Raw genomic sequence first — 26,163 nt, 5'->3', positions numbered from 1 at the left:
AAAAAAAATGTCTTTCCAGTATCAGACCAACACCTTGTTGTGCCAGTTGGAGAGCTGATGTTAGCCTTGTGGCTTATTCTGATGTATTGTGCTCAGTACTAACAAGACAAAAGGGTTTCTATTAATGTATTAAAATGATAGGATCTCTATAATCATTAGCTAGAAATCTGTAACATATAAAGAAATCATCTAATTTAGAATTAAATGCCAATTTGCTACATCCAGTACAAAAAAAAAGCATCAACTTATTTCCCCATAAAATTGTTGACATTAAGGAAGCCCAAAATTCCTAAAAAAGAGTACTTTTTCCAGATTTAGAAGATGGAATAACGGACCACCTGGATTGCCAATTTGCAAATCCACAGGAATTGACTCAGTAAAAGGTCAGGAGACATCAGTTCCTCAGGGAACACCAGGGATACCGCCTTAGATTTTCAGAAAAGACAAATAGCCCTCCTTTCCTAGAGAATGCTTTGGAGAAAGTATTTAAAAATTAAATCAGTCTTAACCACTCCTAGATGTTTTTGATCTCTAATTTACAATGCTGTCTTGTCAAAAGCTACATTCTAGAAGTATAATTATCTGAATAGCCCAACCCTTGATTAAACACAAAATATACTACTCACAAAAATTAGGGGATATTTCAAAATGAATATGAAGCCATAAAAGAAAGAAACATTTGATTTTCTTTTTTTTAAACAAGAACATCAGAAAAGCAAGCGACAAGTCAAAGAAAGTTGTTTGATTATGTAAATGGTGCAAAACCAACTTTTATTTCATTGGTGAAAATGCACTATCAAAAAAGGCTCAAAGTACTGGAGTATCTGCACATTCTCTGATCCCCTCATTTTTGTGAGCAGTATATTTCTTTTCTAGATTTAGCAACACAGAGTTGTGATTTGATTCATAACTACCACCTTGGGTCAAATTCTGTATATAAAATTACAGAAATAGACAGGAGATAATTCTCTCTCTCCTTCCCTCTCTCTTTTTCTCTGCATATCTAAGGGCTTTAAGGTCAACATCACAGGATTACATACTTGTAAAGGTTTCAGTGGCAATCTATCTTCAGAATACTTCAGCTCTGGCCCTGGCTGGTTGGCTCAGCAGAAGAAAATCCACACATCATGTGGAAGTCCCAGGTTCTATTCCCGGCCAGGGCACAAAAAAGAGGTGACCATCTGCTTCTCCCCCTCTCCACTTTCTCTCTCTCTTCCCCTCTTGTAGCCATGACTCAATTGATTCAAGCACATCTGCCCAGGCACTGAGGATGGCTCTCTGGAGTTTTCACCTCAGGTGCTAAAAATAGCTCAGTTATGAGGGGCCTAAGATGGACAAAGCATTGGCCTCAGATGGGGGTTGCCGAGTGGATCCCAGTCGAGGCACATACAGTAGTCTGTCCTTATTTCTCCTACTCTCACTAAAAAAAAAAAAAAAAAAGAATACTTTAGATTTTAACAATGAGGACTTCTTTTCCTGGCAGTGATGATAATATATGTTCTGATTTCTCTCATCAAGCAAAGGTTCAGATTCCCGTTAACATTTTCTTCTTCAGTTGATCTTCCAAATTCGTCTGGAGCTACTAAGGAAGCTATTTCTGAAAACACCTAGAGTAAGCAATGGGAAATATTACTGTAATAAATCATGATTTCGAGGCCCAGAGACAACTGGGTCCCTGGGTGGCATAAAAGCCCTTCAAAAGACTTGATCAGATAACAGTGGCCGTCTGGCTACCAGCTGCCAGGAAATATATCTGTAAGAATGATTGTTACTGGAGAATAACTGGGTTTTAGTCATCTGTATAGAATTTAAAACTTTGTCTCTGATATTTCAGAAAAATAGAGCTTAATACTATATCTGCTTCAGTATGTTTGTTTTGAAAACACCACAGAGCAGTACTAGGTGAGAGGAGAAGGATAAAGATTATGCTCAAAGAAAATGACCTGTAGGTTAAATAAAGTATCCAGAAGTGGTGACTCTACCAAGTCAGCAACAATATCAGACAACAAAGAACCTTTTTCAAGGATGCCTGGGGCTTTTATTTTTACAATAGCTCTTTATATCTGTATACCTCTCTGGAGATTACAAAATACTTCAAGCACATTATAGCAACCAGTTTTCCTTCATACCCAAAAACCCAACATCAAAAAAAAAACAAGGTGCAGAGTAAAAAAGGAAATATGACTGTGGTTACTTCTGTCCTGTTTCTGAAAAGGCACTTTGCATTTCCTACAGTCTCATTTTGTTGTTGAAAGATGAGACAAGTTTCCCCAAGTTTCTTGAAATGTCATGAGTTCTTAATTATGAATAACCTTTTTTCCTTGAGTACTTGTATTTTTAAATACCTAATTCAGGGCTTCTCAACTTTGCTATTGTTCACATTTTGGGTGGGACAATCCTTGGCTGTGGGGAGGGTGTCTTGTCCATTTAGGATGTGTAGTTCAGCACCTCTGTCCTCTACCCACTAGATGCCAACAGCTACTACCACACCCCGTTGTGAAAGTCATACATGTTGCCAAATGAATTGGGGGCTGGGGATATAAGAAGACTAATAAGGCAAGAGAATATAACAGCTGCTGTGATTTAAATAAATTCTTATATGAAAAAAATTCATATTATGTATGAAAAATTTAAAAGAATTGTTATTAGAAAATATGTTTATTACACACTAAAAAGAATATTGTTGATTCTTTTGGACATCACATGAACAGGTAAGGTCAAACATTTATTGTTCCACCCAGCCAAATGAGTCTTTTTTTTATATTTTGGAAGAATTTGTTTAGCCTTTTAACTTTGACATACCTTTATGTTTTGGGGTTTCTCCTGATACAAGGTCCTTTCAAAAATTAGATTTGGTATTTTAGTTTTATTCTTTCAAACCTCTCTTTTCTTTAGCTGACAAAAAAGACATAACATTTTATTGTAGTTGTATTATACTGGATTCATGCTGAATCTTCTGAGTCATACTTCCTCTTTTTTGTGTGTGAACAGAACCTGTATTTGCAGAATCCCTTCTAAACTAATGATAAAATACAGATGTTCTTTCCTCAAATTAATATATCTCAAGAGATAACCTAAATAAATTTTAATCTCAAGTAGAAGTAAAGACACATCAGGCAAATTGGGAATAAAAATTTATATAATTAAAAATATTTTACAGAATTTTTTAATGGAATTAATGAGAATAAGGTGCTTAAATGTCAGTTAAGCTATTTTCAATCTCTGGATAATATATGAACTTGGAAGAAAAGCAAAATGTTAGCTTGATCCTAATAAAAATTTAGCTAAACAGATGAGATCAACTGGATGGATGGATAAAGTTCCAGCAATTCAGGAATAATCAGACATTATAAAGTGAAAGAAACTAAAATTCAGTCAAGAACTAACTAAATAAAAATGACGTGGGCACATGAAAATGTTTTGGAGGTCTCTCTCTATTTGATAAAAATATAAATAGGCATGTGAATAACACAAATATTAAAAGTAACTTTCTTGAATAAAGCAGATAGACCTTATATACTAAAGAGAAGAGTTTATCTTTCAACTTGGAATAAGGTATTTTACTCATTTACAATAGATTTACAGGACTGTTGCCAAGACTTTTCTGGTCCACTTGAAGATAACACCCTGTGAAGTATCCAGCTTCATTGTCATCCATAATATTTATATTCCTTTAAATGCAAAGTTCTTACAGTTTTAAGCAGTTTTATGTTGAGAGCCCTAAATTCTGTAAACATTCTAGTAATTTCTGTGCAGTGCCCAATTTGGGGTTTTCTGAAAGCATGACATAAAGAGCCAAAAAGAGAACCAACTGACCAAGATTCTGCTTTGGAAGATGATAAATCCAAAGCAGAACGTGATTTAGCTTTAAGAACTAGGGATTTCTTTTGGAAACCAGAAACAAATATATATATTTAGTTTATGTCTCACCCTGTAGAAGTCATGTGGGATAATGAACTATTTTATTTACTTATAAGATGGTTTTAACAACTGTTATGCATCAATCACTGTCCTAGGCACTTACTGATATCAACGTATTGCCTCTTTGAAATAAGCCTATAAGGCTCATAATATTATAATCCTTATTTTTTAATTTAATTTAATTTTTTTATTTAGTTTTTTTGTCCAATTTTTTTAGATAAGGAAATTAAAGAGGTAAAGTTACTTATCCAGGACCTTCATTTGACAGAATGCTAAGCCAGCATTCAAGCACAGACATTGAGGCTCTGTGGTCTATGCCTTATGTACTATACTCTGCTGCTTGAATCAGAAATCAAAACATAACTGAAGCAGCCCTGCAGAGGATGAGGACTTCCTGAACGCTTTTGACAGCTCGAGTGATCAAAACCTGGGAAATCAATTTTACTGTGGGAGCCAGGAGTGTGTGACAAGAACCGAAAAAGAGAGAGGAAGGTCAGAAATCAGCAGAACTGAAAAATGAAATAGCAGTAAGGAAAGAGAGTCTAGGGGAATGGCTAAGAAAAATTTGCATTATATGTCAGGGCTGCCAGCCACCATGTCACGGGTGGATCAGGCTAATTTAGAGTAACAAAGTAGAATTTGAAGAAAATTTCCCCCTGTGATCTTATCTCTCTCCCCGCTTTCTCAGCCTCCCAGCACACAGTGGGGATGTAGGACAGAAGGAAAAACAACTTAATACGTTTCAGCTATCATTTTAAAAATTACTGTTCTTTCTTTAAACATTGTTCTTGCTAGTGATTACTTCCTTTTTCTCTAGAACTGCACAATTGATAAAGGAAAATCTTGGCTCCGAGGCACTGTTATGTTCAGGAAGAAAGTGAAAAACAAATCAAGATCCATATAAGATATCATTCTGATCACAAACAAGGTATAGGAAGATGAATCTAAAAATAATGGTCCTGTAATATGTTAAGTGAACAAAAATACTATCATCACACATCACGTAAGTTATATTTGATACCTAAACCAACTTGGAGGTGAGTATACATGGTGAATTACATGTCTTTTTACTTTTAATAACATTATGAATTAAGAAATTAGGTAAATAACTTTCTTTTTTTTTAATTTTTTTTTAATTTATTCATTTTTAGAGAGGAGAGAGAAGAGAAAGACAGAGAGGGATAGAGAGGAGAGACCGAGAGAGAGAAGGGGGAGGAGCTGGAAGCATCAACTCCCATATGTGCCTTGACCAGGCAAGCCCAGGGTTTCGAACCGGCGACCTCGGCATTTCCAGATCAGCGCTTTATCCACTGCGCCACCACAGGTCAGGCTGGTAAATAACTTTCAGTAACAATTGTGACTTTAATTGACACCTCTTCTCCAGCTTGTCCCTGAATTGGGGGAAGGTATATAAATATATAGAAAAGTCTATTTTAGTCTGTAAAGCAGGGAAGTGAAAAGTATATACATGAAACTCCTCCAGCATCTGAAATGGAGCCTGGTGGTACACTCCTGTCAAAAGTACAGGAACATGTGGTAAAAACAGTCCACACGATAAGTTACTATATATGATATATTTGGGAAACAATTTTATTTTACTAAAATCCTTGGGAAACCTATAAATAAAAGAACAAGAACTTTAAAAAGATGTTTACTCCATCTGGCATGTTCATCGGGCAATAGTCTTGCCATGGGAGTGGTACAGACAGCTGCTGTAACAGACTTACAAGGGCCTTCTCCAGCAAAGAGGAGATTCTCCTTACTGAGAAAAATTGTAGAAGAAACACATCCTTCTTCCATATTCTATCCCATATGATACCTTGATTCCAAAGTGGCAAAATAAAATCACAATAAATTAAAAATAAAAAATGTTCTTTCTCCCTTTAACCTCCCTGGCAGATTCTACCAGAGATGCACAGAGTCTCCTTGGAGAACCCATCTCAGTTCACAAGTGTGCATGAGCACAGATCTGCCTCTGTAAAGATGCATAAAAAGAAGAAAGTCTCTGGGATGAGAAATGCTTTGGCAATTCAAAATAAGAGAATCACTCAGAAGATTGAGAAACAACCATTCTTCTTTGAAATAATGTTTCTGTAAGATAGAAGGTAGAATGTTAGAAAGTCTTTATTTTCAACAAGACATAAGACACTACTAGAAGACATCAAGCACAAAAAGGAAAATTATGACATCAGGAAAAAAATACATGGACAGAGAAAACATGATTAGAAAAAAATTTTAAAGCACTGGAAGCTGCAAAAATTAATGGTAATACTACAGACACCTAGAATAATGAAATAGAAAACATAGTTGTTTTTTAAAAAGTAACTTAGAAAAAAAGATGGGGGCATGATATTAATAAGGAAAATGAGAGACATAAAGAAATAATGGTTTGTTTACTTATCAATCTAGTTAACAAATACAGGGTAGAGAAAAAGTAGGTTTACACTTGCAAGTACACAAAATACAATTTGTTCTTGTATTATTATTTATTAATTATTGTTATTATTTTCCATACAAGCAACTTTTTGTATGGAAAATACTTTTGTATGGAAAAGTAGGTAAGCTTACCTTTTCCTCACCCTGTATATTTTGAGCACCCACCCTTTAAAGGCACAGCTATAAGCACAGATGATAGAACAGTGAGCAAGACAACGTGCTTGCATCAAAAGGTTAAATTATAGTGAATAGTACTGACAGCAACCAATGAGCAAATGAATATATAATATGATCTCTAGTAGTGTCAAGTGTGAAAACAGCTAAAGCAAGCAAAAGTACAAGGAATAATAATGTCAGACATGGCCTCTACAAGGTGACGTTTGATCAGATAATGCAATAATGTAACAGAGTGAACTGTGTGAAAAGCATTCCAGGTAGACTTTAGCAAGTTCAAAAACCATGAGGCAAGGTTAAGCATGTCCAATCACGTCTTTTAACTACCAAAAGTAAGTACATATACTGGAATGACCAAATGTACATAGAATGCTAGATGACGAAGTCAGAGAGTCACTCAGAAGCAGATACTTTTAGATCCTAGAAGATCACATAAGAAGTTTTGATTTTCATGAGAATGATTAGAAACACATGTATCTGCTCTATATTATTCTTTCCAAAAAGAGAACTGAAATTATAAATCATAATTACAAAATTTGTTTACCTATTCTATAGTAAGTGAGTAGAAGGAAACTGGGTAGAAAGAGGGAAAAAAGTAACAATTCCTTGTGAGGTTTTTACATATTCAGAATAAATACAAACAGGAACAAGGAGCCAAGCTATATTCAAGTAAGTAACATAACTGTTTTGAAACAGAGATGTGAGGAGAAGAGTCTCAAAATATATGTTGCTCATGTATTTTGAACACATGCTTTGAATTTAAAAATAAAACAATGACAAACCTCTAACTCTTCTTAAAACATTTGTTGGTGCTTAGAATTATTCAAAATGTTTTCCTCCTAGCTCTGTAAGCTTTCCACTACAATTTATTTAATCAACAGAGTTATTGCTCAGAGATATCGGAACATACCTTTAAGCTAGTCTGTTCAAACTAAATTTGAATGATGACAGAGCAGAAATGTCACGGACTTGGAACCTTACAGACAGGATTCCAAATTTGCTCTTTGTTTGCCGTCGGCATTAGACAGATCACTTAATCTCTTTGAGTATGGTTTTCTTCATTAGTAAAATTGACATAAACATAATAAAATCTAATTTACTGGATCATAGTGAAAATTAAATGGCATAATTGGGCAGAGTGCTGGATATGCACTACCTATTTATCTGAAACAAAAAGCAATCAAGTTTCCATCTTGTTAGAGTAGTAGTATCTCCAGTGTTAAAATATAAATGACAACATTATATACATATGATTGAAGGCTAACTTAAGAACCAAGCAGCAATAATTAAGTTTGAAGGAGATCCAATATCAATGTGTCAGTTAACATAGAATTTATTTGGGGGATTTTTATATGACAAGATTTAGGTTTTAGAGAAGTTCTTTTTGGTGATGATGAAACCTTTGTAATCTAAATTAAATATAGTAATCATTCAAAATTTTCCACACTTAAGATTGAAAAGTAGGTCCTGGCTGGTTAGCTAAGTGGTAGAATGTTGGCCTAGCGTGTGGATATCCCAGGTTCAATTCCTGGCCAGGGCACACAGAAAAAGTGACCATCTGCTTCTCCACCCTTCCCACTTCCCCTGTCTCTCTCTCTTTCTTCCCTTCCAGCAGCCATGGCTCAGTTGATTCAAGCATAGGCCCTGGGCACTGAGGATGACTCCCTGGAGCCTCCATTTCAGGTACTAAAAATAGCTCGGGGTTGTGAGCATGGCCCCTGATAGGCAGAGCATCAGCCTCAAACAAGGATTGCCAGGTAAATTCCAGTTGAGGTGCAGGTGAGAGTCTGTCTCTATCTCACCTCCTCTTACTTGAAAAAGAAGGAAAAAAAAAATTGAATAGTCAGTTACATGGACTTTAGTAGATTTGGGTCTTGATGCAAAAAGAAAGCAAATTGATCAAAAAAGGGACATATTCCTTTAATCATCTTTAATCTGCTCACATCTTTTTTTTTATTATTCATTATTCATTTTTTTTAGAGAGGAGAAAGACAGAGAGAGAGAGAGAGAGAGAGAAAGAGAGAGAGAAAAGGGGGAGGAGCAGAAAGCATCAACTCCCATATGTGCCTTGACCACACAAGTGCAGGATTTTGAATCGGCAACCTTAGTGTTCCATGTCGACACTTTATCCACTGCATCATGACAGATCAGGCCAACCTGCTCACATCTTGGTAGTAAGGGTGAACACAGGACAGTGAAGCAATGGTTTTCCTTGCAGAAAAGATGATTCTTGTTATTAAGATGCTTAATTTATTTTTGTTATTAAATAGTTGCTTATAAAAACTAAATTTCATTCTATTTTTCAAAAATATAATGTAAGGTCTATTGATAATTATTCTTGTAACAAAATAAAGAAAATGAAAAAATTTACATTTCAAGCATGATTTGAGGAACACAATGACATTATGAGCTACATGGCAATATTTAAAAAAAATATTATTTTTCAAAATAATATTACATAATTATTTTTCTGTCCTGCCAACACAATTCAGTGAATATTTTAGACTTGTATGAATAGTAAAATATATATATATCCAACCATATTTAGAATTCTTATAAACCAAAAGGAGGCATTTTGAATCAGAAGAAAATGGAGATTATAATGAATACTGTTCATATAGTATTTATTTAGAAGAAAATAAAGTTTTATTACTAATCCTAACATATAAAAAGGAATTCTAGATGAATTTAAGTTTCAAGCAAATTAATGTTTGGAAGAAAACATACAGAAATATTTTAAGAATATTGGAGTAGAAGAGTACCTTTAAGGGAATGCACCAAATTCAAAAGGCATATAGATACAACGTGACAGACTTGACTACACAGAATTTACAAATTTAATATAGTAAAAGATGCCATAAATGACAAGCAACAAAAGACTGAGAAACATGATTTAAAAAGAACTTCAATAAAGCAACACAGGGATAAATAACTGAATAGTAAAATGGGCAAATAATGCAGGCAATTAATTCATAGAAAATAAATAAAAATAGCAATAAACACACACAAAATATCCAGGCTCATTAACAAGAAAGGAAACAAGCCTCACTAGCTGAATAGAAATTGTATAGTCAAGAGCACAGGTGCACAGGTTGGAGCAGCATTTTGTCTTTATATTAGAAATAAGAAGTCACACAATTGGAGAAAACACCTTCAACTCCACTGCCTTCATGAAACATTGTTGCTGATACAAAGGGATCCTTGATTCATAGGTATTCTTATAAACTTCTAGGCCTGATTTATTGATGGTTCAGCTAAATTAAAACTTAATGGACTGCTATTGATGTTCAGTCATAGTACCATCTATTCGTCAACAGAAGTGGATGTGGTTATTCCAGTAAGTGGGAATAACTCAAGACAGTCTTAATAGCCTTGGTCAATACTACACTTGACAAATTATTTTATATTTTTACTAATACTCGGGCTGTTGCCGATGCCCCAAGTGTCTGGTCTATCAATTGGTAGACTATAAACTGGCAGATTAAATACACACTTTTTGGAGCATAATCTATTGAAACAAATTTTAGCTGGCAATCAGATAGACTGAGTCACTTATATCGATGTCTATAGTAAGGGCCTATTCTCTAATGAGACCAAGTGGAATCAAGCTACTGTCAATCCTCCTCAGATGATCATGATCACTACCTAAATTCATTGTGTGCTGGACATAGCAACTCATTCACTTTTGTAGAGTGGACATAAAATAAAGAACTACCTGTTTCTGGGATTTGATTTTTACCTTAGTTACAGAAATCACCACTTCATGTCAAAATGTGACCCTTACCAAAAGTTGACACATTTGACTAGCAGTGGGTGGCCATATTTCAGGAGTAATTGCCCCAGCTGCTTTCTGCAAATGCAGTACATGAAATCTTTGATCCCTCTCTTAAGGCTGTTTGTGGTATTTCATGACTGTCAATGGTTTTTCTGGTCATGGTGTTGTCATTCTAGTTTAATCAGCTAACTCTGGCCACCCTACAATGACAAATTTAAACTGCCATGTTCCACTTTCCAATTTATATATGGTTTTACCTTTTGTCATAACAGTAAAAAGAAATAGGCTGATGATCATGAAATTTAATGGACATTCATGCCCCTTATCATCTTCAGGCTGATGGAATCATTAAGAGATGAAATAAAGATTTTTTAAAATCATCTAAAAATTATTTCTGATTCAACCTACCTTATCTATTTCTGGTCTATAGCCTTTATAAGACAATTTTGTCACCAAATGTGGCCATTCCAGAATTGATTGATCACCTCTTGACTTCCTCCTAGGAGAGGGAAGGGGAGGGAAAATATATAAAATTCTTTTAAAAATTCAGGATTCTTCCCTGACCATTTCTGAGCATGATGCCTGTCTTATTCTTTCCAGTAACTGCAGGTAGCCATGACTGATAAACCCTCTGGTTGGTAGCCCAGCCTAAGAGCTTCAAACATAATTCTGGTTCAGCTATCTGGATCCCAGAAACATATCTGCCTTTGTAGGCATCCATCAGGTTATTCTGCATTACCGCTGAAGAACATGGGGGTAAGAGTATGAGGCATCATCTATTTATGCTCACACGCTGCTTGCTCTATTGTGAGTACTAAAGTTCTTTGTCTCTAACCTTAGAGTCTTGTGTCTTCTACTATCATCCATGAAAAAATAATAGGCTAGTTCAGTAGCTTGTAACTAAGGTAAAAATCAAATCCCAGACCAGCATAGACATGAATCTGATACTCACCAAAATTTGAAAGGCACTGAATATGATGGTAAAACAAAAGAGATTATGTGTTTTCTGAAAACACAAGGCCTGATTTTTCTTTTCTTTGATCGTTTCAATTTATTTGGTTTGTTCAACAGTTTGTGCTTAAATTTCAGTTAACTGAATCATACCATGAAACTGTTCTATAAAAGGAGGACCTGTATTACAGTGATAGAATCTTACCCACAGACATAATTTTTGATTCACTCACTATAAAATATATTTATGTCCAAGAAAAATACCTTCCTGTTCTTTAAGTCATTATACTTATATGTAGTACAGTGTTAGTTTTAATTTTCATTAAAAAGAAATTGTTAAATTATATTTAATGACAATTATTTCATTCAAGAAATTACCCAGATTAGTTTAAAAATTAGCTTTTAGGATATTACAACTTAGTTGTATATATTATATAAACATTTTATGAAATGAAAGAAATCTAGTTAAATTATTTATTTATTTATTTTTATTCAGTGAGAGGAGGTGAGACAGAGACAAATTCCCACATGAACGCAGACTGGAATCCTCCCAGCAAGCCCACTGGGGGTGATGGTCAGCCCGTCTGGGGTGCAGCACTGTTGCTCAGCAGTAGAGCTTTTTTTCATGCCTGAAGTGGAAACCATGGACCCATCCTCAGCACCAGGGACCAACTAGCTCCAATAGAGCCATGACTGCAGGAGAGGGAGAGATGATAGATAGACAGATAGATAGATAGATAGATAGATAAATAGATAGATAGATGATAGATAGATAAATAGATAGATAGATAATTGATAGATAAATAGATGATAGATAATTGATAGATAGATGATTGATAGATGATAGATGATAGATGATGGATAGATAGATAGATGATAGATAGATGATAGATAGATGATAGATAGATAGATAGATAGATGATAGATGATAGATAGATAGATAGATAGATAGATAGATAGATAGATAGATAGATAGAAGTCAAAGAGGAAGGGGTGGAGAAGCAGATGGGTGCTTCTCCTGTATGCCCTGACTGGAAATCAAACCTGGGACATCCACATGCCAGGCCAATGCTCTACCACTGAGCCAACTGGCCAGGGCATTACTATATTTTATTTATTAAATTTATTGGACTGGCATTACCTAATAAAATTATATAGGTTTCAGGTGTACAGTTCTAGTCTACATCCTCTGTATATTATATTGTAAGCTCACCACCCCAAGTCAAATATTCTTCCACAGACATCTAGTTAAATTAAAAGAACTAAGGAAATAAATTTTTTCAGCAAACTGTTAACTCAAGAGCAGCTTTCTGAACTTCTTATATTTCAGTTTTTATTTTTGACATTTTTTTTCTGCTGCAAAAAAGCTTTATTGTTTCCATTTGGTTCAATGCCTGGGAAAGGACTCCAGAAAGATTAAAAGGATGCCTCAATGGTTTCAGGGAGGGGTTCAGGCAAAAGCCAGACACAAAGGAAATGCAGAATGGTCCCTCAAAAGCCTCTGGGCTCCAAAAGATCCTAGTTACACTAGAGAGTGAGCCTTTCAAAGAGATACTCACCCAGCCCAGCCTGGGGGCTTGGGTGGGTCAGCCTGTGGAGGCTGGTCAGGTGGTCACCCATCTTCTTGATGAGTTTCACCTTCTCATCCAGGAAGCGGTTCTCCACGAAGTTACAGAATTGAGGGTCTGTGCAGATAGAACCCAGGTTATGCAGATCCCAAGGGATCTGGTTCAGATTCTTCTCCACTGCCATGGTGACTTCCTTGGTATCCTGAGTCTTAACTGCACTTATTGTGGGAAGGCTTCGGCATGTCCTGGAAGAGAAGGTGACCACCGCACTGTAAAGCACTCCAGCCCACTGGGAACTACCAGTGTCATGTGGAAGAAACCTACTCAAGACACAAACTTCTGTCAACAGGAAGAAAGGGGGAGGCTTGCCAAGGGAGGCAAAGAAGACCTAAATTTCTTTCTCATGTAGCTTTTATTGATCAGAAGCAGAACAAAGGTAACAGGATTACAAGGGACGGAGGCCAGGTGGTAAGGGAAAAGAAGAACTAATGGCCATTTTGCTGACATGGAGAAAGGGCTAATTTGGGTCGTACATTCTTTTTCTTTTGCTAAGTAACAAGCACAAAGGAAGGGAAAAACTAGAACCTCAAAGCTAATTTTCTAAAGCCTGTTCACATGCATTCCTTTGTGTCTGCACAAAGTTCACTCACTCACACAGCTTCTTGGTGTTTGCACCCAAGAGACATTCACTCAGGGCTTTTAACTTTTTAAAATTCCCCAATCTAAGTCATAGGAGGTTCAAGGTTAGATGGGTGATTCCCTACAGTACTAGGTTTGCATTATTAAGAGATGCTGGGGTCCTCACACTTTCTCTCTGGGCAAATTGTGGAAGAAGTGGCCCACCCCCTCTATAGCCATACATCGTGGTCAAAATAGAAACCTAGAGAGAGGTAGGTGTAGGAAGCCCATAAAGGTAGTTTGACCAGGTGTTTGATAGCAGCTTCCACATCAATGGAATAATTTTGACAAGTCTGGGAGCTTGTGGTTGTTCAGCAATAAAGAGTTAAGGTTAAAAAACAAAACAAAACAGTGTTGTTTGCTCTGCATGGTATTCTCGGTGGTAGAGCATTGCCCCACATGTGGATGTCCCAGGTTTGACTCTCGGTCAGGGCGCACAGGAGAAGCGACCGCCTGAGTGTCTCCACCCTCTCTTTCTTCTGCTCAATTGGTTTGAGTGCTCTGGCCTCAGGTGCTGCAGATGGTTGCATGGCCTCCGCATCAGGCAGTACAAAAATAGCTCAGTTTCTCGGCAACAGATGGGCAGAGCATCATCCCATAAAGAGCCTGTGGGGTAGATCCCAGTTGGGGTCCATGCAAGAGTCTGCCTCCCCTCTTTTAACTTAAAAAAAACAAACCAAACAAACAAAAACTGGTGTTGGGTGGTCTTGAAGGCTGAGGATGGCTGAGGTGGTTCGAAGGCAGTGACTGGAGAAGAAGGAGGGTAAGGGAGATTGGAAAAAGAGGCGTCTCTGGGTCTGTTTCATCCAAACACTGTTGAACAAGAGACAGATTTGGGGACCACCAACAGCCTTGCAACATTTTTTTAAACTAACTGGTTATGTGTAAATCCAATAAGATTAAAAAATGTCAACCTATTATTTCCATAGGAACAAATATCCTTTGCTAATATTTAAATGCCATCACTACTGATAGAATTTCATCATAGTTTCTACTAAAAAAGACAAAGATCACAATGCAAATTAAAGGTCTTTTGTGTGTGATGGCAAAGTAAAATTTGAGAATATTCCCTGGTGTTGTCTTTGGTTGACAAAAGTAATTAATTCCAACATGCATCTATATAGCTAGTAGAATTAAAGCTTCCTTAGAAATATGTGTGTGTGTGTACATGAGATGAATGATAGCTTTCTGTATAGAAAATGTGAGTCACAGTAAAGTATAAATTTTTTTTGCTTCTCACCAATAACTGACATTTTCTGGGTTGGGAGTTTGTATATTTAAAAAAAGGTTTTTGAACATACGTTTATTAAAGCTGGGGACAGTGAAACAGGGAAGGGCTTAGGAGAAGAAGCAACAGGAGAGAGCCTAAGGAAGGCTCCTTTGGTTCTCTGAGAAGTAAAAGTTACAGTGAAAGATGTGAGCCAAGACAGCACTACTAACAGCTCACTGGAAATTCAGAGAAAAGGGACCGTGGAGACAGGGTCAGGGGGTTAACCCAGATGAGCTGCCCCTGCCCAGTGCTCCCTTGGTTGCAAGTCTCCTGGAGTCCCTTGGAGTTTAGGGGATGCATGCCTGTGGGGGAAGAATAGGGAGAAGGAAAAGCATGGCATGTTCTTGGGAGGAAGAGCACCAGTCTGTACATTGTTAAGTTACCATAATCAACATACTGGTATTAATTTTTAAATTAAACTTATTAGTGACATTGGTTAATAAGATTATACAGGTTTCAAATGTATAATTCTATAATACACCATCTTACATTTACATTGTGTTACATTGCATTACAGTGTTAAGCCCACAGTTTTGCACACAGCATACTTACATTTTACCTTCTAAATTAATTCAAAGCTGATGAAAATATAATCAAGCTTATGTTAGCTAGACTGTAATTTAACTATTTATAGGAAGCTTTTATATTTCCAATATACTCTTAAGTGATGGGGAAAATCTGATTTTATAGGGATATTCTGTGCATAATTTTCATGATATGTTATTTTATATTGATGCAATCTCAATTCATTTTTCCCCACGAAACTGGAATCAGAACCTTAAACTAAGGTGTTCAGACAGCCTTGTGCAGCGATTTTCAACTGGTATGTTGCAAGAATTTTTAAAACATGTCTGAACTAACTACAGACATTCTTTGGGTTACAAGTGAAATAGGTTCTGTAGATTTGTTCTTAAGCTGAATTTGTATGTAAGTTGGAAAAAGTACATTTACCTATTATATGCAACTTAGATGTTTGTCTTAAAGTAGTATTTATGTTTCCTTTCTGTGCATATAAATACTTAAACATTTTCAAATACATCCTTAAGCCATTGAATGATAGAAGATGATGGACTTGGAGAGAATGCTACTGGAGTCAGTTTCTTGAAATAGGCATCAAGAGAGTTTTGTATAGAGCTTTCCTTTTTCTCATCATAAATGGCCTATAGCATCTCAGGCCTTTAGTAACTGTAGGGTAAACTTTGGTAAACCTCTTTGTATCAGAATCTTGCTATTCTAACTTTGTCATTCTTGATTCAATGAGACACAAAGCATCAGCAACTCTTTTGTAGAAAACTTTTTCTGTTCTGGAGTTTTTAGGTTCCTGTTTTCTTCCCTAAATGCTATCATCTGCTGCTCTAGTTCCATAAGGTCCTCATTGGTTAGTTCTTTGCCATGGGAGTAAAGTAACTCTACAATATCATTTTTACTGATGTCCAACTGCAGTTGATTACAAATAGTCCTTATGACACTCCATTTGTAAGTATGAGTTGCAAGTAAGTTGGATGTTTGTAACTCAGGGACTAACTGTATTTTGTCAGGTGCACTGACCTATTTTTACTTAGACTGCCAAATTAAAAAATGACAACACAAAATATATATCTGATGTAAATAAATCAAAATTATACCTATTCTTTTTGTCTGATAAGCAAAAAATAAATTTTTTGGTGTGTTACAGAATTTTAGTAGTTCGTGTGTGCCATGAGATGTAAAAGGTTGAAAGTCACTGCTCTATTGCAATAAGTTATCTAAACTTTTTTCAAGTAGCACAATTTATTAGTAAAATTGTTTGAAAAATAGTTCATTCAGTACTTATTTAGTATTCTTTCTACTCCACCACACTAAAATTATAGCATTTAAAATTCTGAGACTATAACCATAACAGTATAAAAGTAAGTGCCTGGGTTTTTAGGACTCAAGGTAATAAGATATTTGAATCTTCCTCTGGCCACTATTGTTGAGACATACATGTTTGGCAATATTGGTAAAGGAATATAATCAGAAAGCATTTCCTGCTTTTTATTTTATTTATTTAGTTTTTTTTTAATTAAATGAGAGCAGGAGAGGCAGAGAGACAGACTCCTGCATGCCTGAACGGTGACCCACCTAGCAAGCCCCCTATGAGGGAGTGCTCTGTTCATCTGAGGTGTTGCTGCTTTCCTGCTGGGTAACCAAACTATTTTTAGCACTTGAGGCAGAGGCCCAGGACCCATCATCAGCACCAGGGGCCAACTTGCTCCAGCCAATTAAACCATTGCTGCGGGAGGGTGGAGAGAGAGAGAGAGAGAGAGAGAGAGAGAGAGAGAGAGAGAGAGGGCAAAGGGAGGCATGGAGAAACAAATGGTTGCATCTTCTGTGTGCCCTGATCAAGGATCAAACCCAGGACATCCACATGCCTGGCCAATGCTCTTCCACTGAGCCAACTGGCCAGGGCCTCTCTGCTCTTTAAGATATAGGAAAAGAACAGGGAAAGATGAACCTGAACATGGTAGGGCCTTAACTAATCTAATTGAAACAATAATAGAGACCCTGATGTTATCTACAGTCAAACTGTAGCCCTAAACTCATCTTCTTACAGTATTTGAGGTATTTGATTCATTTTATTAAGCTGTCCTTTCAACTTTCTGAGGGAAAAAGGAGGGAGAAGAGAAAGTAAATAGTACTTCTTACTATATTCCAGATTTGGTTTCATACAAATCAGAGTTCCAACTGTCTATTTGATGCAATTACCTAAAGGTAGGCATCTGAAATTGGACACTTTTGAAATAAAGCTTCTCTTCTTATTCTCTACCTCCTTTATTCTCTTAAAATCATTGACTCTGTGTCCCAAATCAGGGAGCATTTGATGTCATTCTCAATGCCTCCTTTATACCTCTCTTCTTTCCCATTTAATCAATAATAGAGTATCAGATACATTTGGAGATTTTTAGATTCATTTTCCCCTGTCTCTCCCAGATGTCACAGTGTTAAATCCAGTCCTTCATCATCTCTCAGTTGAACAATTGCAGTTATAACCAAGTACTGTGGATGTGGAAGATATCTAAACTTTTGTGTTTCAGCTATGCTTCTCCCAGAATTCCCATTTAGTCACCAGTTCTGATATGCTTATAGTCAATTTCAGGGATTTTAAAAATATTCTCTTGAAAGTACTAAGAAGGTCAAATATCATGAGTCATTTTCATATCCTTCCATTGTAAAAGGAATCCTGTATTGAATCTCTTACACACAAAAAAGGTCAGTTTCACTGTAAATATCATGTCTGTCATTGAAACAAGATATTGCTTAGCTACTGACTGATACAGTTATTCATTTACAGTCTTCCCAAGAGTAGTTTTCTAGTCTTAAAGTCTAGTTTTCCAATATAAATTCCAATCCATTAACAAGATTCATATGGATGAGTGTTTTTTATGCCATGATTAAGATTAGAGAGTTTGGGGGAATGTGTTTAGCCTCCTTTACCTAGGAGCTATGTGACCCTCAGCAAATTATTCAACATCTCTGAATCTGAATTTTCTTATTTACACCATGGATGTTTAAGATATTTTTGAGAATTGCATGAGGTAATATATATTACTATATTACACATGGTGAGCATTACATAACTGCTATTATTATGTAAAATTTCTACTTTAGTTTCTTTTATACCTCAAACCAACATACTCTTTTTTCATTGCTACATAAAAAAATCTTACCACTCTTGTAACTTTTATCTCAAATTCAACTTTTCAAATATTTATTTATTTATTCATTCATTTATTTTTATTAACTAAGAGGTGAGGAGGCAGGGAGACAGACTCCCACATGTGCCCCTACTGGGATCCACCCAGCAAACTCCCTACAGGGCAATGTTCTGACCATCTGGGGCCACTGCTTTGTTGCTTGGCAACTGAGCTATTTCAATGCCTGAGAAGAAGCTATGGCACCATCCTGGCACCCGGGGCATACTCACTCCAATTGAGCCATGGTTTCAGGAGAAGAGAGAAAGAGAGAAGTAAGAGGGGAGGTGGACAAGTAGATGGGCACTTCCTTTATGTGCCCTGACTGGGAATCATACCTAGGACATCCACACATCAGGCCAACACGCTACCACTGAGCCAACCAGCCAGGGCCTACAAAAACTTTTTAGAAAAATTTGCAATGTAAACAATTGTCTAGTAAATTTTATTTTTATATTTGCCCTATATAGATATCTGTTTTTCTGAACTTACTACTTGCTTCCCTTAAATAATAAATTCAAGAAATTATTTCATTTTCTTCAAAGTAAATCCAAATTTTATGCAATAGTTAAACTTATTTAGCAATCAGATTAGGCCACTCAATTGAATAAGGGAGGAATAGGTACAAAGAAAACCCAATTCAATTCACCATGGTAGATTCTAGGACTGGAATATGGTTTCATTGTCTCAGATAGTACCACTATAATAGATGTTAATATTTTAAAATAACAAATGTTAGCAAGAATAAAATATATTTCTTTTTTCACTCAAGGCATTTTAGATGTTAATATTTTAAAATAACAAATGCTAGTAAGAATAAAATATATTTCTTTTTTTACTCAAGGTATTTCCTATTCAAGATTATTATTCAAAGTAAATACAAACCATATGCAACCATTACATAATTACAGAATTATGTAATTTACAGAAATTATACTGCTCACAAAAATTAGGGGATATTTTAAAATGAATATGAAGCAATAAAATATCCCTTAATTTTTGTGAGCAGTGTATATGTACAACATTAGCTAATGGATTGATTTGTCCTTTTGACTCTAGAAGGACACAAAAAACTCATTCAGTCTCAAGCATCAATCTCAGGTATTTCCAGTTTGATTCCTGAAATGTATATAGGCTGTGGGTAAAGTAACTTTATAACTGTTCCTATGGAAAAATGCAGTAATTAATTAATAATAATATAAGAATAAATTCTGTTTTGCATACTCAGAAATGTGAACTACTTTTCCCCAGTACTGTAAGATAATTATAAAAAATGTATTAAAATACTTTCTTTTATTCTTTTATTTTTTCCAGGAACACTGTTTGATTTTCATGTCTTTTATTTTCCAAGAGAATTTGTTCATTATTAATTGTATATAGGCATAGTACAATGTACTATAAAAAGTCTTCAAGAGATTGCAAATTCTAATGCTAACCCATATTTAGCCTTTAACTGGTTAAATATTTTAGCTGAATATTTTTTCTATGGAAAGAATTCTAAGGTGATAGTATTTAACCTATAATTCTCTTTTCTTTGTTCATTTGTATGGAATATATATATTTTTTCTCTGTTTAAAAATTTTTCTCTCAAGTGGTTTTTAGTAATTTAAGTATAATATGGCCTATGTAGCTTTCTTTGTTTATACTATTTTGATTTTATTTATCTTTCTAAATACATGGGTTTAGTTTTCATGACATTTTGAAAATTTTCAGCCAATGTAATATAAAATTTTTTTCTTAATTCCCCTTTTGGTACTTCAACTATGATGACATTAAACAGTTTGAATTTTTTCCATGTATCCTATAGACTCTATTATTTATTGTTTTTATCTTTCTATGCTTTATTGTTTATAATTTCTATTTCAGTGTCATAGTGCTCATTGCTCTTTTTATCCTGCATTATATAATCTGCTGTTATTCTCAACCAATGAACTTTTAAATACAGATAGTGCTTTTTACGTCTAGAAATTTATACCTTTCATCTCTTCTGTCATTATTTTCATATTTTTCTTACATACTTGAGTATAGTTTTAAATAATAAGCCAAACATGTTGTGTTAACTTCTTAGGGAAATTCACGTTTCTTCTGAAGCAAGTTAAATGGTTAAAAAATATATGTAGATATCAAATAAATTTATGAAAGTGTACTGATAAGAGCATTAAAGACATAGAAATTATACTGCTCACAAAAATTAGGGGATATTTTAAAATGAATATGAAGCAATAAAATATCCCTTAATTTTTGTGAGCAGTGTATATGTACAACATTAAAAATTAGCAGGTTTTCCCTTTCACTTCTGTTCACCCTCCATATTTAAAGAATTTATCCAATAAAAAAGAATGTCTAAAAGGTAGTGGTGCTGCCTCCATAATTTTTATTCTGGAGAATAAAAATAGAATAGCAATTTCAATTATCCTTTTGCATCAATTGACATAATATAAAAGAACACAAGGGACTGACTGTCAAAAGACCAATGTTTCAGAATTTTTAAAAAAGTGTGAGATATACAGTCTGTCTTCTTTCCTCTCTATGATTTCATTAAAACTTTAGTTCTATAATCTATGATCTTGTTCTCTGATATATCAGTTTGTTTCCAAAACAACGTTTTTCACATGTAGTCTCACTTTAAGTTTGGTGTTTTAGAAAGGTTTACTGATTTGTTTACTAGAGTGATCCAGTTGCCTTTTATAAACCACAAATGTTAAGGCTGTAATTTGTGACAGGAATTTAAAAGGACAAATAGTAAGAAATGCAACTAGAAAGAAGGACAGCAAATGTTACCTACAGGGATCCAGTGAAAACCCATTTTGACTGGAGGAAGTTAAAAGAAATATTTTCTCCACCTCTGGGCTTAAAAAAGAAACCACCTTAAGCTTAGGCTTAAAGGTGTCCTATAGCTGTATAGACTCAATATCACTGGAAAAGTCCCATCCTCAATTCCAAGGAATAAGAAGCTTGCCTAAAATGGGCTCAGTTGTGACAAAAAAGAACACAGTCCACTCCTTACCAGATGAATTAGCATGATACATAATACTAATACATAATAAGTAGCAAATAATAAATGTCTACCACTGAAGAACTAATAAAAAACATGGAAAAAATCCACCTTCTATGAGTGGCACAGGCTTAGTGGAAACACAGAAAGCTGAAGGTAAAACAGTAACACTGAGAAAGTCTAGCAATTTGGTCCTTCAGTAAGCATAAGGTAATGCTAAAGAAAAATTTAAAAAGACTTTATTGATTTTAGAGAGAAGAGAGAGAGAGAAAAGGGGCTGTGGAGTGGAAAGCATCAACTCATAGTAGTTACTTCTCATTTGTGCCCTGATGAAGCAAGTGTAGGGCATTCCAGGTCAACAGGTCAGGCTACAGTAGGGCAATTTGAAGGCAGTAGTACACTGAAGACAATAACAAACGTCAGACAAAAATAAACAATGAAACTCAAGGCCCCCTAAACTTGTAACTAGATTAACTCAACCCAGCACACTTAAGACAGAGCAGAAAAAGAAGCAGGCCAATTGCGGTAAAAAATATTGTTTATCTTAGTCTCTTCTTTTCTAAAAATTATGAAATATACACACACACACACAAAAAAATCAAGTTACTATTAGAAGACAATCAAGAATAATACAACCTAGTATTAAGGATAAAATAATCACCAGAATCAGGTGTTGACAGGGAATCTAAAATGACTATGATTAATAAATTAAAAGTTCTAGTGGAAAAAGTGGACAACATGCTTGAGCAGAAGAAAAATTTAGCAGACACATGAATGAAATGGAAATACTAGGAAACTAATTGTGACAGAGTTGAAAATTATCTTTGACTTAACAAAACAGAATAAATTAGCATGAAAATAAAGGACAAAATATTCTGAGATATTATAAAATGATTTAATGTTATGTGTAATTAGAATTACATAAAGTTAACTGAGAAATAATGGAGAAGGAATATTTGAAGAGATAATGACTGAGAATTTTCAAAAAATAATAAAAATCATATATCCAAAAGCTCATAGAACCCTAAAAAGAATATTAGGAAAAAAACAAAACTAATAACAACAACAACAAAAAGAACACCAACAAACACCCCACTCATAAACACATCATATTGAAACTGCTGACAATTATGAATACAGAATAAATCTTGGAAGCAGCCAGAGGTGAAAAAGACAATTTTCTCCCCAAAAGACAAAGATAAGAATTATAGAAGCTGTTTCCATATCTTGGCTATTGAAAACAACACTGCCATAAACATGGGGGTGCATTTTATGGGGGTGCATTTCTTCTTTTGAATCATTGATGGTGTTCTTGGGATATATTCCTGAAAGTTGGATGGCTGGGTCAAAAGGCAGTTTAGTTTTTAATTTTTTGAGAAATCTCCATACTCTTTTCCACAGTGGTGGCACAGTCTGCATTCCCACCAGCAATTCAGGAGGGTTCCCTTTTCTCCACATCCTCACCAACACTTATTATGTGTTGTTTTGTTAATGAGCACCATTCTGATTGGTGTCAGGTGATATCTCCTTGTGGTTTTAATTTGCATTTCTCTAATGATTAGTGATGTTGAGCAAGTGTCTGTCAGTGGACAAGTGGATTAAAAAGCTATGGTACACAATAGAATACTATGGGGCCATGAAAAAGAAGGAAATCTTACCATTTGTGACAACATGGATGGACCTGGAAACTATTATGTTAAGTAAAATAAGCCAGACAGAGAAAGAAAAATATCATATAACCTCACTCATTTGAAGAATCCAATGAACAATATGAACTGAGGAATGGAATAGAGACAGAGGCAGGATCAATGGGTCCAGAGGGAAAGCAGACAGAGGGAAAGGGGATGATAGAAAGGGATCAGAAAAGGGAAAGAGATTGGTGAATTTATACACACATCATACAACATTATAGAGAGCAGAAAAGCTAATCCTGGAGGGGAAAGGGGAGAGCATTGTGGGGAGGAGAAAAAGGGGAATGTTGTGGGGAACCTGAGGGGGGATGCATTCGGGGGACACTAGAATCTCTGCAAATACAATAAATTAAAAAAGAATTAAAGAAAAGAACTACAGAAGCCTTCTCATCAAAATTTATTCAATACAAAAGACAATTTAATGTCATCGTTAAAGTGTTGGAAGAAAAACAAAGTCAACCAGGAATTTACTACCTAGAAAAAATAGAGGGATAAAGACTCTTGATAGGATGAACAAAAACTGAGGGAATTCCTTGACAACATATATGAACTAAAAAAATTTTTCTTTAAGTTGGAGTTTTATGATATCTAATAGAAAGTAGAATTTGATGACCACTAGAAATAACCACTAGAAGTGGCAAAAAATAAAGATAATTTTTTTAATTAAGTGAGAATCAGGGAGGCAGAGAGGCAGAGAGACAAACTTTGTGTCCCAAACAGGATCCACCTCGAAATCCCCCTTCAGGGTGATACTCTGCCCATTTGGGGCTGCTGCTCCATAGCAAAGCAACTAAACTATTTCAAGGCCTGAGGCAAGGCCATGGAGCCATTCTCAGCATCCAGGGCTGACTAGCTTAAACCATTTGAGCCATAGCTGCAAGGAGGGGGGAGAGAGAAGGAAGGTTGAGAAGCAGATGGTCATTTCTCTTGTGTGCCTTCACCAGGAATCAAACCTGGGACTTCCACATACTGGGATGATGCTCTACTGCTGCTGAGCCTAGCAGCCAGGGTCAAGATAAATTTTTAATAAATAATATTTTTTTCCTGAATTGGACTAAAAGATAATTAACTATACAATATAAAAAATTTAATAAAATATATTTTGTCTGGAGCATATCTAAAAGTGGTATGTACTGTTAAAATAGCCCAAAAACTAAAAAAGAGAAACTGAAACTTTCTAGATATATATGGTAAGTTTCAGAGTTCTTACAATACTTATCCATACAAAGAATAAATATATGGCTCACAAAAATTATGAGCTATTTCAAAATGAATATGAAGTAATAAAAAAAGAAGTATTTGATTTTTTAAAATTAAATAAGATCACCAGAAAAGCAAATGGCAACTCAAAAAACATTTTGAGAGACAGCCACCCTAACCCCTGGGATGAGTCACTCCCCAAACCTGAACTGAATATTTCCCCTGAAAACAGCAATATCAGCAAAGGGAAGCAGGACACCAGTCAAACAAGCTCTCCCGTGGCACTCAGAGCAGAGTTACTTAGAAGAAGGGAGCTTTCAAGACTACAGTAGTAAGTGTTAGGGTCTGAGCTGCAGCACCCTCACCCACATGGCTGAGGGCTCACCCGAGGGCTGACAGCAGCGGGACACAAAAGCATGGTTCTATTGGCAAGGGCAGAAGCCGGCTGGCCACCACTGAGGCCCAGCTTGTAAGCTCAGTCTTGTCTGGCTGGGGAGGAGGGGACGTGCAAAAGTGGTCAGGCCTAGGTGCAGGCCGCCTGCAATCCAGCCTGTGGGGGAAGGGCAGGAGCCCCAGAAGGAGTGGAGATATGCCCTTGAGCAAGGGTGCAGGAGCACAGCCTTGCCCCACCTGCAGAACCAAGGCTTGTGGCCTAACTTGGGAGCCGGCTCCTCCTGCACGGGTGGATCCAAAAGCCTAGAACAGGTGGAGTTCCACTACTGAGCTTGGGCACACAGTCCCACCAGGCATGTGGAGCCAAGGTTTGCAGACATTCCACAAGTGGGCTTCTCCTGCAGGGGCAGGGTGAAAACCGAAATCAGGTGGAGACCCGCAGATGAGCAAAGGTCCGAGCATAACACCACCCGCAGGGGTGGGGCAAAGACCAAGGCCACTGAATCTTGTACACCCGAGCACGTGATCACAGCCACTCCCATGAAGGACAGGCAGAAACCACAGCAACAGCCCCAATGGGCAGGCACCAGCAACACCCATACCCAAACTCCCTAGGCAGCAAAAGCTGAGGGGGTGGCAGGCCTGCAGACAGACCACACCTAGGGAACACACAGGCCAACGCAGTGGACTCCAGTGGCCAAAACCTTCCTTTACACAGACAAAATGAGAAGGCAGAGAAATGCAACACAAATGAATCAAGAGAAATCCCCAGAAAAGGACCTGAATGAGTAAGATATACCAAGTTACCAGATGCAAAGTTTAAAATAACAATTGTTAGGATGCTCAAACATCTTAAAACAACAATAGATGGTCATTACAAACACCTAAATAAAGAGATAACAAATATAAAAAAGGATATTGAAATAATAAAAAAGAATCAGTCAGAAATAACAAATACAATATCAGAAAGGAAGAACACAATGGAAGGAATTAAAAGCAGGATGGATGAAGCTGAGAATCAAATCAGAGAGTTAGAGGACCAAATAAATGAAGGCACAGAAGCAGAGCAGAAAAAGAAAAGAGAATCAAATTGTCTGAGGAAACTCTAAGAGAGCTCTGTGAAACATGAAGAGAAATAACATCCACATCATAGAGGTTCCTGAAGAAGAGAAAGAACAAAGGATAGAGACTTTGTTCAAACTTATTATAGCTAAAAACTTCCCTCAATTAAGGCAGGAAAATGTCTCACAAGTTCAAGAAGCACAGACAACTCCATTAAAGAGAAACCCAAAGAAATCTACACCAAGACATATCATAATTAAAATACCAAAGCTAAGTAATAAAGAGAAAATATTAAAAACAGCTAGAGAAAAAAAGACTATCACTCACAAAGGAGCC

At 36.0% G+C, this 26,163-nt stretch overlaps 2 pseudogenes; both read right to left on the bottom strand.

Annotated features, from left to right (window-relative positions):
• The window catches only part of LOC136322390 (ADP-ribosylation factor-like protein 8B pseudogene), a 47,543-nt pseudogene extending 36,501 nt beyond the window's left edge, over nucleotides 1-11,042 (bottom strand).
• Nucleotides 11,043-12,784: 1,742 nt separating this feature from the next.
• On the bottom strand, nucleotides 12,785-25,307 carry LOC136322389 (ferritin light chain-like; annotated as a pseudogene).
• Nucleotides 25,308-26,163: the final 856 nt, after the last annotated feature.

This window comes from Saccopteryx bilineata, chromosome 2 (assembly GCF_036850765.1).
Source record: "Saccopteryx bilineata isolate mSacBil1 chromosome 2, mSacBil1_pri_phased_curated, whole genome shotgun sequence".
In the NCBI taxonomy this organism is placed as follows: Eukaryota; Metazoa; Chordata; class Mammalia; order Chiroptera; family Emballonuridae; genus Saccopteryx; species Saccopteryx bilineata.
Note: the sequence above shows the minus strand (reverse complement) of the source record. Positions and strands in the feature narration are given on the sequence as shown.